Below are 15,377 nucleotides of genomic sequence, written 5' to 3'. Positions count from 1 at the left end.
AGAAATCAAGAAGGAGCATCAAGTGTTGATGGTCAACAAAACCACCATTGTCAAGAAAAAAGGGTAAAGGGAAGAAGGGGAACTTCAAGAAGAACAGCAAACAAGTTGCTGCTCAGGAAAAGAAACCCAAATCTGGACCTAAGCCTGAGACTGAGTGCTTCTACTGCAAATAGACTGGTCACTGGAAGCGGAACTGCCCCAAGTATTTGGTGGATAAGAAGGATGGCAAGGTGAACAAAGGTATATGTGATATACATGTTATTGATGTGTACCTTACCAGAGCTTGTAGTAGCACCTGGGTATTTGATACTGGTTCTGTTGCTAATATTTGCAACTCGAAACAGGGACTACGGATTAAGCGAAGACTGGCTAAGGACGAGGTGACGATGCACGTGGGAAATGGTTCCAAAGTCGATGTGATCGCCGTCGGCACGCTACCTTTACATCTACCTTCGGAATTAGTTCTAGACCTAAATAATTATTATTTGGTGCCAACGTTAAGCATGAACATTATATCTGGATCTTGTTTGATGCGAGACGGTTATTCATTTAAATCTGAGAATAATGGTTGTTCTGTTCATATGAGTAATATCTTTTAGGTCATGCACCCTTGAAGAGAGGTCTATTTTTGTTGAATCTCGATAGTAATGATACACATATTCATAATGTTGAAGCCAAAATATGCAGAGTTGATAATGATAGTGCAACTTATTTGTGGCACTGCCGTTTGGGCCATATTAGTGTAAAGCACATGAAAAAACTCCATACTGATGATTGTTAAAATTTCTCGGATTGGACCGAGGTTTGCCAAGCGGCCTTGGTATACCACCGGTAGAACGCCTTTCAAGTTTCGTGTCATTTGGAGTCCATTTGATACTCCAACGGTTAACCGAGGAACCGTAAGGGCCTCGTGTGTGTTGCAGCCCAACACCCCTCCAAAGTGGCCCAAAACCCATCCAAACCCCCTCCATCCTCTCGGTCGTTCGATCACAATCGCGTGGCCGAAACCGCACCTCATTTGGACTCTCCTATCTCCCTCTACCTATATATTTGGGTCTCCCTTCGAATTTTTGCAGATGAAACCCTAGTCCTCTTCCTCCTCGCACCGCCGGACGTGTCCATCTCATCACCGGACATGTCCACCGCCGCTGCCACGTCACTCCAGCCAATCAGCGTCCGCCACCTCAGCAGCGCCGTCGCCCCGGGCCAATCAGGGCGTGACACCTCACCGCGCCTCTCTCTCCTCCCCGCCGCGGCCCATCGGGCCCGAGGCCGGCTCGCCCGGGCCCGGATCTCTGCCGCCCGCGCCCGCAGGCCCCAGCCGCGAGCGCCGCCCGTCTCCGCCGAGAGGCGTGCCTCCCGCCGCCCGCCGACCGCCACGCGCCTCGCCGCCTCACCGCCTCATCACCACCGACTCGCCGCCCGGCGCGCCTCGCCACCCGACACGCCTCCGCGCCCGCGCTGCCCCGTTGCTCCGACCTCCGCCGCCGCCGCCGACCCGCTGCCCTCCGCCGACGCGACCTTGCCGGCCCTCTTCTCCAACTCCGGCGACCGGATCCGGTTCCCCCCAAGCTCTCCGATCTCCTTCCTCATCTCCTGTCGTCTCCGGTGAACTGCTCCGGCAAACCTCGTGGAACGCGCCCAGATCCAGATCCGGTCAAACAAGGTTGACCCGAAATTCCAACAAGTCCTGTAATTTTTGCATTTTATGCCCCTGTTCATTGCATCATAACTCCTCATCCGAAGATCCGTTTCATGCATATGATATATCGAAATGTTCATCACGATGTCCTCATCATTTTGTTCCATTGCACCATGCTTGTTTGAGTCCATCTTGATGCCTAAAATGTTGTTGCAAGAGTGCTATAAAATGTTAGTTCCTGTTTCTAATCAGATTATGAGCATTTTTCATTTTTTCCATGATTATTGTGTGCCTCCTATGAACTTGAGCCTTACATGTGTTTTGGGCTATGCCATGCCATCTTTACAGGGGTGTATGCCATGTATTTTTGTGATCAATGTGGTGACTAGCACAAGCATGCAAAGTAGCTCTCGTGATGTTGCTGTTTTCAGAGACTTAGAATTTCAGTAAGTCTTTTCCCTGATGTTATTTTTATGCCATGTATTCATGTTGCTACAGAGTGATCCATACCTCTTTTGAGCATGTTCAGTAAGGATGATTTTGAGATATGGTTGTGCTCTATCCATCCATGTCCCTGTTTGCATTTATAGAGTTCCCTAGCATGACTCAATCTTGCTCTAATTTTGCTATAAAATGTTCCTGGCAGATTGTTTACGTGTTAATCAATTTTGCCAAGGTTGTTGTAGTTGATCCTTGCATGCTATGAGATTGTTCTTGCCATGGTTATCTTCTTGAACATGTCTTCTTGCTGGTAGTATGCTTAGCTTGTCATGCAATGCCTTATGTTGAGTGCATCGAGCTCGTAAACATGCCTTCATAATTCTGTTTATGCAATGTCCAGTTTTCTGCCAAGTCTGAATCTGTTAACGAAACTTGCTATGTTTACATGGGTGCCATCATATCTTCTGATCCCTTTTGGCTTATGGTCAGTAAGGGACTTTTGTTATATGCTTTGAGTAGTTTCATGCCATGCCTTGATTTTCTATGTCCTGACCCTGTAGCATGTTGTTATCTTGCTCTAAACATTGCTTCCTGATGTTAATTCCTGGCATATTGTTATTTTCACTAAGTCTGAGATGATGTTATCTTTTGCACTTTTGCCATGCTTGTTTGAACCTGCTCTTGTGTGATTTAGCCGTAGCTCAGTGTTCATCTTTTGTCAAGCATCTTGAGTATATCACTGCCATGTGCTTTGTTGCTAGGTTGGAGTGTAGTAGCTTAGTTTCTTGTTACATTCTAGGTGGCATCGTGCTGTTAATCGCAGAATTGTGCCATTATTGTTTTGCTTGCCATTTGCAAACCGTGCATCCGATTCCGGTGATCTTTATATTGATTTCGACCGAAATCAACTCATCTTTCCAACGGCACTATTGGTTTGCCAAGTTGAGGCATGGGTCAATCTTTCCCTTCCGAAGCACGCATATGCATTGCATATCACATCCCGCATATCATGCCATGTTTTGCATCATGTTGCTTGCGCATTGCACCGTGATTGATTGTTGTCTCCTTTGCTTGTGTTCTTGCCTTGAGTAGAGCCGGGATACGAGTTCGTGTTCAAGGAACCCGATGAATACGCTTACGAGTGTCAAGCTTTCGTCTTCTCGGAGAACTTTGCAGGAAAGATGACCATACCCTCGAAATCACTTCTAACTTTGCTTGCTAGTTTCTCACTCTTTTGCTTTGCTGCGATACCTACCACTTGCTATATCATGCCTCCCATATTGCCATATCAAACCTCTAACCCACCTTTTCCTAGAAAACCGTTGTTTGGCTATGTTACCGCTTTGCTCAGCCCCTCTTATAGCGTTGCTAGTTGCAGGTGAATATGGAGTTTGTTCCATGTTGGAACATGGATATTGCTGAGATATCATTATTATATCTTGTTTACTTTAATGCACCTATATACATGGTAAAGGGTGGAAGGCTCGGCCTTATGCCTAGTGTTTTGTTCCACTCTTGCCGCCCTAGTTTCCGTCATACTGGTGTTATGTTCCTTGATTTTGCGTTCCTTATGCGGTTGGGTTATAATGGGAACCCCTTGACAGTTCGCCTTGAATAAAACTCCTCCAGCAAGGCCCAACCTTGGTTTTACCATTTGCCACCTAAGCCTTTTTCCCTTGGGTTCTGCAGACTCAAGGGTCATCTTTATTTTAAACCCCCGGGCCAGTGCTCCTCTGAGTGTTGGTCCAACTTGTCAGCCGCCGGTGGCCACCAGCGGCAACTCTAGGCTGGCCTATCGGAAGTTTGGACAATCCGATGTGCCCTGAGAACGAGATATGTGCAGCTCCTATCGGGATTTGTCGGCACATCCGGGTGGCTTTGCTGGTTTTGTTTTACCATTGTCGAAATGTCTTGTAACTGGGATTCCTTGTCTGATCGGGTCTTCCTGGGAGAAGGAATATCCTTCGTTGACCGTGAGAGCTTGTGTTGGGCTAAGCTGGGACACCCCTGCAGGGTTTTGAACTTTCGAAAGCCATGCCCGCGGTTATGGGCAGATGGGAATTTGTTAATATCCTGTTGTAGAAAACCTAACACTTAACTTAATTAAAATGCATCAACCGCGTGTGTAGCTGTGATGGTCTCTTCTCGGCGGGGTCCGGGAAGTGAACACGGCTTTGGAGTTATGTTTGAACGTAAGTAGTTTCAGGATCACTCCTTGATCAGTTGTAGTTCACGACCGTGCTTTGCTTCTCTTCTCGCTCTCATTTGCGTAAGTTAGCCACCATATATGCTAGTGCTTGCTGCAGTTCCACCTCACTACCCCCTTTTCCTACCCATAAGCTTAAATAGTCTTGATCGTGAGGGTGTGAGATTGCTGAGTCCCCGTGACTCACAGATTACTTCCAAAACTAGTTGCAGGTGTCGTTGATACCAGTGCAGGTGACGCAACCCAGCTCGAGTGGGAGCTCGATGAAGATCGTGTTCGTTGTGTTGTTTTCGTTTCCCCGTTGATTAGTAGTGGAGCCTAGTTGGGACGATCGGGGATCTATGCATTTGGGGTTGTATTTATTTTGGTTCCGTAGTCGGACCTGGATTGTATTTTGGATGATGTATGTTATATTTATGTATTGTATGAAGTGGCGATTGTAAGCCAACTCTTTATCCCTTTCTTATTCAGTACATGGGATGTGTGAGATTACCCCTCTTGCGACATGCCTACTATGCAGTTATGCCTCTAAGTCGTGCTCCGACACGTGGGAGATATAGCCGCATCATGGGTGTTACGAGTTGGTAATTGGAGCCTTCCCCGACTTAGGAGCCCCCTGCTTGATCGAATCGCTGGCGTTGTTGAGTCTAGAAAAAAGTTTTGAGTCTTTTAGGATTATATATATATCAGAGAGTAGGATTCTTTTTACTCCTCAGTCCCTTCGTCACTCTGGTGAGGCCTCCCGACGTAGAGTTTTGACTATTCTCTCCTCAAAAATTTCACTAAATTTTTTTAGGATCACGCGGGTATCTTGGAATCGTTTCGATGGTTTTGTGACGAGAACATTGTTCTTGGTGCCTCCTGACATTTAGGGGTTGTGGCAGTGTCCCGGGGAATTGAGCTCCGAGGTGTTGTCATCACAATTTTATCGTTGCAGTTCTGGAATACCTGAGCTTCGCCGACATCGAAAATCTCTTTTATGCAGTTGTTGGCGAGATAAGCTCGATGCCACCCAGTACTGGGGCGGGAGTTCGGGAGTATTGCCATAACTCGTATAGCGGATGCTTTTCGAAGGTTGAGATAAATGATTTCCGAAGGTTTCTTGGTTATGTGTTGAAGGATGGATACAGCTGGATGTAGGATTTGCTAGTTTTGGGTGAGATATTATGCTTCCCCTGTATCCCCAACACCTGATTGCATAACTAGAAAGTCTTGGGAGTTTATAAGTGGGAATTCAAGTAGCTCGTAGGATATCTTTCCAACAGACACATGATACGATATGGGATCTATCATCTGTTTGTTCCAGCTTATTTTGCAAGCCAATCCTTTGTTTTGTTTTCAATTGTCGTATTCGAGTTGCTTCAATGTCAAGTGTTGATTCCATACCTTCCCTAAGTGGTGTTCTCATATTTCTATGTGGATGCTAATCCTTCATCATCATCGAGATTGTCATGTCAATTCTTTCCAACCGACGTGCTTCTCTTCAAGTGGTTTTGATCTTTTTCAACATCCGCAAGATCAACTCAAGTCTTCTCAACGTTGTTCGTTTCATCCGCCCCCAAGTTGTTTTTGTTTTCCCTCCCACCCACCCTTTTCCTTCAAGGAATCAGATTCCTAAATCTACTATCCATTTTATTCATGGGAAGTCTCTCCATTCTTTTTCGTCAATGTTCTTATCCGGTGATTCTCAAGAAGATACTAACGGAGCTTCAAGTTCATCATTCTTCGTTTCTTTTATCTTCTCCGGTGGATTCAATTCAAGCTTCGGTGTTAAGCATATTCCTTTCATTTGTCTAATGCTTTTCACAGGCCGGTGCAACCCTGAATCATTCACCTCTTTCTATTCAATTGTTCCGGAGTGCTGAAGATATCTCAAAACATTCAAGCGTCCATTCTCAATTCGCTCAAGTTCTTTTTAGGATGTTATCTCTTTCAGGCCATCTAAATCAACCGGTGCAATCTGCCTTTCAAGTAATCGTTCGAAGGTGTTTCTTTCGAGTGGGCCCTAACCCATAGGTCTTTTCCCAGGATCTTACCTGACTCTTCTAATTTTTCCGGAGCTATCCTGAAATTCTTTTCGAGGTTTGACATAAGAATGATTTATCATCAGTCATATGTCTTCCTCCAACATCTTTCAAATTCTTTCTTTGTTGGCTCAACCTCTTCGCTTTTGATTCTCCCGGAGTGTCTAAACAATTCATGATGATTTTTCTCGTCATCATTCTTGAATTGTGAAGACCAAAGAAGATTTTCTCTTAAATCTTGCTCCATTCTCTTCAAGATTCGTGATTCTAGCTTGTTGCCATCCTCTCATAATTGTTTTCAATTATGAGATTTTTTTTCACCCATCCGGAGCATTTCATGAGTTGTTTCCATTTCTTTCCTCCGAAGGCCATCTTTTCAAATATTATTCATTCCATCTTTTAGCTCTCATTCTTCAAATCTTACCGGTGCATTGCTCAAGTATTCTATAGTCAGTTTGTGATCTTTTCGTTCACTTGTATCAAAATCCCAGCAAGTATCTTCATTCGTTTTCAAATTCTTCCCGGTGGTTCTTTATCTTTTCTTTGTTCATTTTCAATTATTACGGTGGTTCGTTCAAGATTTCTCTTCCTTCATTTACCATATCAATTTATTCGTTGTTTCAATCCTACCGGTGGTTCATTGAAAACCTTCCCAAGTTTGCGCTATATCTACCTTAACCCTTTCTTTATACGAGAATAAGTAGTATGCCAAATCCATTGTGTGCCATCAATTTAAATTGGTGAAGGATAAGCATAATGTAATTCTTATTCTTGTTTCATTGGGTAAATTCAATTCCTGCTTTCCGGAGTGGTTCATCTTATCACATTCTCGGTTCGAGATGCTTTATTTTTTCTTTTCCAAGAGTTCGAAGCTCTCGCAATTATATCACCACGGAGATTCATCTAAATCATTGCAAGGATTCACCTTGTGTTTTCAACTTCTCTTTCCTTTTGTTTGATCATTCTTTTATTACCGGAGTTCTTCATGGAGGCTCTACACGATGGTTCACCGAGGATTTATTTCCTTCTCGAAGTGCTCATCAAGATTCTTTCCATAGGAGCTCAAGTATTCTTCATCTTGCATTCCGAAGTGCAGTTCTTCCTATCTTATCTTTTGAGGTGGTTTTATGTCATTCTTGATATTTTCCCTTCATGTTTCATGATTCACAAGTTTTCAAGAGTGACATATCTAAAATCCATCATTTTCTCTTTGTTCAAGACATCTTTTCAATCCATCAATTTCTTCTTTGGAATTATCTTGGGTTATATCTCACCTAAAGCTTCCCCTAAGGAATGTTGCTAATTGTGGTGCTTATAAACGACCCTAGTTCTTCATTTATCCTCCCGGTGAGATAAGTTTCTCGTCTTCCTGTTGATATCAATCCAATCTATTGTTTTCGTTATTGGTAGAATTTCACCTCAAGTTTTTTTAGATGTTTAACATAAGCCCACTACAAGCTTACTCTTTTCGTTGTTGGATTCCCAACAACTCCGTTCGACACTTCTCTTAAAGATGCCTTTTCAAGCTCATTTGAGGTAGAAGATGTCGTTTTCTCCTCTGTTCTTTTGATTCCATTCTCACATTTGTTCTGGAGGCATTGTGATGTTGCTCTCTTCGACCCATCATCTTGTTTTGTCAAGATCATGTTATTTCCTTTGCTAATCCATTCAACCGGAGTGTTGTGTCATCCCTTCAATTTCTTTTAATCTTCTCAAGTTTTCTTCTCTTTTCTACCGGAGTGCTCTCCAAATTATATCATTATTATGCCTTCTATGTCTTGTTTTAACCGGAGTGTTGTGTCATCTGCTCAAGTTCTTTTCGTCTTATAAAGTCTTGCATCTTGTTTCAATCGGAGTGCTTGCATCTACTTCTTGTCCATTGTAACCTTTTCTTATGTCTTTCAACCCACAAGGTTCCCGTAATGTTCCTCCTTTCTAACGGAGTGTTTTCAACCTCGTTCATCTTTGTTGTATTCTCTCTTTCAATTTGTTCAACCTCTCAAGGTTCTTTGGTTTCACTCATTTGTCAAAGAAGCAACTTAGTTTTACCTCTTCTCTTTTCTCTTCCGTTTTCCCTCCGGTGCCATTCTAGATCTCGGGACGAGATCCTCTTGTAGTGGTGGAGTGTTGTAACACCCCGAGACCGTTGCGCCAGGTGTCTTCCAGTTATTCGTTGTTGTTGCCTTGTCATTTGTTTGCGTGTCATGCATTTCATATCATGTCATCATGTGCATCGCATTTGCATACGTGTTCGTCTCATGCATCCGAGCATTTTCCCCGTTGTCCGTTTCTCAATCCGGCACTCCTATCTCCTCCGGCGCCCCCCTTTTGCCTCTTTTCGTGTGCGGGTGTTAAACTTTCTCGGATTGGACCGAGGTTTGCCAAGCGGCCTTGGTATACTACCGGTAGACCGTCTGTCAAGTTTCGTGCCATTTGGAGTCCGTTTGATACTCCAGCAGTTAACCGAGGAACCGTAAAGGCCTCGTGTGTGTTGCAGCCCAACACCCCTCCAAAGTGGCCCAAAACCCATCCAAACCCCCTCCATCCTCTCGGTCGTTCGATCACAATCGCGTGGCCGAAAACCGTACCTCATTTGGACTCTCCTAGCTCCCTCTTCCTATATATTTGGGTCTCCCTACGAATTTTCGCGGATGAAATCCTAGTCCTCTTCCTCCTCGCGCCGTCGGACGTGTCCATCTTGTCGCCGGACATGTCCACCGCCGCCGCCACGTCACTCCAGCCAATCAGCGTCCGCCACCTCAGCAGCATCGTCGCCCCGCGCCAATCAGGGCGCGACACCTCACTGCGCCTCTCTCTCCTCCCCGTCGCGGCCCATGGGACCCGAGGCCAGCCTGCCCGGGCCCGGATCTCTACCGCCCGAGCCCGCAGGACCCGGCCGCGAGCGCCGCCCGTCTCCGCCGAGAGGCGCGTCTCCCGCCGCTCGCCAGCCGCCATGCGCCTCGCCGCCGAGCCGCCTCGTCACCACCGCCTCGCCACCTGACGCGCCTCACCGCCCGGCACGCCTCCGCGCCCGCGCCACCCCGTTGCTCCGGCCTTCGCCGCCGCCGTCGCGACCTCGCCGGCCCTCTCCTCCAACTCCGGCGACCGGATCCGGTTCCCCCCCCCCCAAGCTCTCTGGTCTCCTTCCTCATCTTCGACCGTCTCCGGGGAACTGCTCCGGCAAACCTCGTGGAACACGCCAGATCCAGATCCGGTCAAACGAGGTTGACCCAAAATTCCACTAAGTCCTGTAATTTTTGCATTGTATGCCCTTGTTCATCGCATCATAACTCCTCATCCGTAGATCCGTTGCATGCATATGATATATCGAAATGTTCATCATGATGTCCTCTTCATTTTGTTCCATTGCACCATGCTTGTTTGAGTCCATCTTGATGCCTAAAATGTTGTTGCAAGCGTGCTATAGAATGTTAGTTCCTGTTTCTTATCAAATTATGAGCATTTGTCATTTTTGCCAGGATTATTGTGTGCCTCCTATGAACTTGAGCCCTACATGTGTTTTGGGCTATGCCGTGCCATCTTTACAGTGGTGTATGCCATGTATTTTTGTGATCAATGTGGTGACTAGCACAAGCATACAAAGTAGCTCTCGTGATGTTGCTGTTTTCAGAGACTTAGAATTTCACTAAGTCTTTTCCCTGATGTTATTTTTATGCCATGTATTCATGTTGTTACAAAGTGATCCATGCCTCTTTTGAGCATGTTCAGTAAGGATGATTTTGAGATATGGTTGTGATCTATCCATCCATGTCCCTATTTGCATTTAAGGAGTGCCATAGCATGACTCAATCTTGCTCTACTTTTGCTATAAAATGTTCCTGGCAGATTGTTTACGTGTTAATCAATGTTGCCAAGGTTGTTGTAGTTGATCCTTGCATGCTATGAGATTGTTCTTGCCATGGTTAGCTTCTTCAACATGTGTTCTTGCTGGTAGTATGCTTAGCTTGTCATGCAATGCCTTATGTTGAGTGCATCAAGCTCGTAAACATGCCTTCATAATTCTGTTTATGCCATGTCGAGTTTTCTGCTAAGTCTGAATCTATTAACGAAACTTGCTATGTTTACATGGGTGCCATCATATCTTCTGATCCCTTTTGGCTTATGGTCAGTAAGGGACTTTTGTTATATGCTTTGAGTAGTTTCATGCCATGCGTTGCTTTGCTATGTCCTGATCTTGTAGCATGTTGTTATCTTGCTCTAAACATTGCTTCCTGTTGTTAATTCCTGGCATGTTGTTATTTTCACTAAGTCTGAGATGCTATTATCTTTTGTACTTTTGCCATGCTTGTTTGAACCTGCTCTTGTGTGATTTAGCTGTAGCTCAGTGTTCATCTTTTGTCCAGCATCTTGAGTATATCACTACCATGTGCTTTGTTGCTATGTTGGAGTGCAGTAGCTTAGTTTCTTATTAAATTCTAGGTGGCATCGTGCTGTTAATCGCAGAATTGTGCCATTATTGTTTTGCTTGCCATTTGCAAACCGTGCATCCGATTCCGATGATCTTCATATCGATTTTGACCGAAATCAACTCATATTTCCAGCGGCACTCTTGGTTTGCCAAGTTGAGGCCTAGGTCAATCTTTCCCTTCCGAAGCACGCATATGCATTGCATATCACATCCCGCATATCATGCCATGTTTTGCATCATGTTGCTTGTGCATTGCACCGTGGTTGATTGTTGTCTCCTTTGCTTGTGTTCTTGCCTTGGATAGAGCCGGGAGACGATTTCGTGTTCAAGGAACCCGCTGAGTACGCTTAAGAGGGTCAAGCTTTCGTCTTCTCGGAGAACTTTGTAGGCAAGATGACCATACCCTCGAAATCAGTTCTATCTTTGCTTGCTAGTTGTTCGCTCTTTTGCTATGCTGCGATACCTACCACTTGCTATATCATGCCTCCCATATTGCCATATCAAACCTCTAACCCACATTTTCTTAGCAAACTGTTGTTTGGCTATGTTACAGCTTTGCTCAAACCCTCTTATAGCGTTGCTAGTTGCAGGTGAAGATGGAGTTTGTTCCATCTTGGAACATGGATATTGCTGGGATATCATTATTATATATTGTTTACTTTAATGCACCTATATACTTGGTAAAGGGTGGAAGGCTCGGCCTTATGCCTGGTGTTTTGTTCCACTCTTGCCGCCCTAGTTTCTGTCATACTGGTGTTATGTTCCTTGATTTTGTGTTCCTTACGCGGTTGGGTTATAATGCGAACCCCTTGACAGTTCGCCTTGAATAAAACTCCTCCAGCAAGTCCCAACCTTGGTTTTACCATTTGCCACCTAAGCCTTTTTCCCTTGGGTTCTGCAGACTCAAGGGTCGTCTTTATTTTAAACCCCCGGGCCAGTGCTCCTCTGAGTGTTGGTCCAACTTGTCAGCCGCCAGTGGCCACCAGGGGCAACTCTGGGTTGGCCTACCGGAAGTTTGGACAATCCGGTGTGCCCTGAGAACGAGATATGTGCAGCTCCTATCGGGATTTGTCGGCACATCCGGGTGGCTTTGTTGGTCTTGTTTTACCATTGTCGAAATGTCTTGTAACCGGGATTCCGAGTCTGATCGGGTCTTCCTGGGAGAAGGAATATCCTTCGTTGACCATGAGAGCTTGTGATGGGCTAAGTTGGGACATCCCTGCAGGGTTTTTAACTTACGAAAGCCGTGCCCGCGGTTATGGGCAGATGGGAATTTGTTAACATCCGGTTGTAGAAAACCTGACACTTAACTTAATTAAAATGCACCAACCGCGTGTGTAGCTGTGATGGTCTCTTCTCGGCGGGGTCCAGGAAGTGAACACGGCTTTGGAGTTATGTTTGAACGTAAGTAGTTTCAGGATCAGTCCTTGATCACTTCTAGTTCACGACCGTTCTTTGCCTCTCTTCTTCCTCTCATTTCATAAGTTAGCCACCATATATGCTAGTGCTTGCTGCAGTGCCACCTCACTACCCCCTTTTCCTACCCATAAGCTTAAATAGTCTTGATCGCGAGGGTGTGAGATTGCTGAGTCCCCGTGACTCACAGATTACTTCCAAAACTAGTTGCAGGTGCCATTGATACCAGTGCAGGTAACGCAACCTAGCTTGAGTGGGAGCTCTATGAAGATCGTGTTCGTTGTGTTGTTTTCGTTTTCCCGTTGATCAGTAGTGGAGCCCAATTGGGACGATCGGGGATCTATGCATTTGGGGTTGTATTTATTTTGGTTCCGTAGTCATACCTTGATTGTATTCTGGATGATGTTTGTTATATTTATGTATTGTATGAAGTGGCGATTGTAAGCCAACTCTTTATCCCTTTCTTATTCAGTACATGGGATGTGTAAAGATTACCCCTCTTGCGACATGCCTACTATGCGGTTATGCCTCTAAGTCGTGCTCCGACACGTGGGAGATGTAGCCGCATCATGGGTGTTACACTGATGGACTTTTGGAATCACTTGATTATGAATCACTTGGTACTTGCGAACCATGCCTTATGGGCAAGATGACTAAAACGTCGTTCTCCGGAACAATGGAGCGAGCAATAGATTTGTTGGAGATCATACATACTGATGTATGTGGTCCAATGAATATTGAGGCTCGCGGCGGGTATCGTTATTTTCTCACCTTCAGAGATGATTTAAGTAGATATGGGTATATCTACTTAATGAAACATAAGTCTGAAACATTTGAAAAGTTCAAAGAATTTCAGAGTTAAGTGGAAAATCATCATAACAAGAAAATAAAGTTTCTACAATCTGATCGTGGAGGAGAATATTTGAGTTACGAGTTTGGTCTACATTTGAAACACTGCGGAATAGTTTCGCAACTCACGCCACCTGGAACACCACAGCGTAATGGTGTGTCCGAACATCGTAATCGTACTTTACAAGATATGGTGCGATCTATGATGTCTCTTACTGATTTACCACTATTGTTCAGGGGTTATGCTTTAGAGACGGCTGCATTCACGTTAAATAGGGCACCATCAAAATCCGTTGAGACGACGCCTTATGAACTATGGTTTGGCAAGAAACCAAAGTTGTCGTTTCTTAAAGTTTGGGGCTGCGATACTTATGTGAAAGAGCTTCAACCTGATAAGCTTGAACCCAAATCGGAGAAATGTGTCTTCATAGGATACCCAAAGGAAACTGTTGGGTAAACCTTCTATCACAGATCCGAAGGCAAGACATTCGTTGCTAAGAATGGATCCTTTCTAGAGAAGGAGTTTCTCTCGAAAGAAGTGAGTGGGAGGAAAGTAGAACTTGATGAGGTAACTTTAATTGCTCCCTTATTGGAAAGTAGTTCGTCATAGAAACCGGTTCCTGTGACACCTACACCAATTAGTGAGGAATCTAATGATAATGATCATGAAACTTCAGATCAAGTTACTACCGAACCTCGTAGGTCAACTAGAGTAAGATCTGCACCAGAGTGGTATGGTAATCCTGTTCTGGAAGTCATGTTGCTAGACCATGACGAACCTACGAACTATGAGGAAGCGATGATGAGCCCAGATTCCGCAAAATGGCGTGAGGCCATGAAATCTGAGATGTGATCCATGTATGAGAACAAAGTGTGGACTTTGGTTGACTTGCCCGATGATCGGCAAGCCATCCAGAATAAATGGATCTAAAAGAAGAAGACATACGCTGATGGTAATGTTACTATCTACAAAGCTCGACTTGTTGCGAAAGGTTTTCGACAAGTTAAAGGATTTGACTACGATGAGACCTTCTCACCCGTAGTGAAGCTTAAGTCCGTCCGAATCATGTTAGCTATTGCCGCATTTTATGATTATGAAATTTGGCAAATGGATGTAAAGACTGCATTCCTGAATGGATTTCTGGAAGAAGAGTTGTATATGATGCAACCTCAAGGTTTTATCGATCCAAAAGGTACTAACAAAGTATGCAAGCTCCAGCGATCCATTTATGGACTGGTGCAAGCTTCTCGGAGTTGGAATAAACGCTTTGATAGTGTGATCAAAGCATAAGGTTTTATACAGACTTTTGGAGAAGCATGTATTTACAAGAAAGTGAGTGGGAGCTCTGTAGCATTTCTAATATTATATGTGGATGACATATTGTTGATTGAAAATGATATAGAATTTCTGGATAGCATAAAAGGATACTTGAATAAGAGTTTTTCAATGAAGGACCTCGGTGAAGCTGCTTAGATATTGGGCATCAACATCTATAGAGATAGATCAAGACGCTTAATTGGACTTTCACAAAGCACATACCTTGATAAAGTTTTGAAGAAGTTCAAAATGGATCAGGCAAAGAAAGGGTTCTTGCCTGTATTACAAGGTGTGAAGTTGAGTAAGACTCAATGCCCGACCACTGCAGAAGATAGAGAGAAAATGAAAGATGTTCCCTATGCTTCAGCCATAGGCTCTATCATGTATGCAATGTTGTGTACCAGACCTGATGTGTGCCTTCCTATTAGTTTAGCAGGGAGGTACCAAAGTAATCCAGGGGTGGATCACTGGACAGCGGACAAGAACATCCTGAAGTACCTAAAAAGGACTAAGGATATGTTTCTCATTTATGGAGGTGACAAAGAGCTCATCGTAAATAGTTACGTTGATGCAAGCCTTGACACTGATCCGGACGATTCTAAATCGCAAACCGGATACGTGTTTATATTAAACGGTGGAGCTGTCAGTTGGAGCAGTTCTAAACAGAGCGTCGTGGCGGGATCTACATGTGAAGCGGAGTACATTGCTGCTTCGGAAGCAGCAAATGAAGGAGTCTGGATGATGGAGTTCATATCCAATCTAGGTGTCATACCTAGTGCATCGGGTCCAATGAAAATCTTTTGTGACAATACTGGTGCAATTGCCTTGGCACAGGAATCCAGATTTCACAAGAGAACCAAGCACATCAAGAGACACTTCAACTCCATCCGGGATCAAGTCTAGGTAGGAGACATAGAGATTTGCAAGATACATACGGATCTCAATGTTGCAGACCCATTGACTAAGCCTCTTCCACGAGCAAAACATGATCAGCACCAAGGCTCCATGGGTGTTATAATCATTACTGTGTAATCTAGATTACTGACTCTAGT

This window comes from Triticum urartu, chromosome 4A, assembly GCF_056163025.1.
Source record: "Triticum urartu cultivar PI428250 chromosome 4A, HENAU_Tu73, whole genome shotgun sequence".
Taxonomy (NCBI): domain Eukaryota; kingdom Viridiplantae; phylum Streptophyta; class Magnoliopsida; order Poales; family Poaceae; genus Triticum; species Triticum urartu.
Note: the sequence above shows the minus strand (reverse complement) of the source record.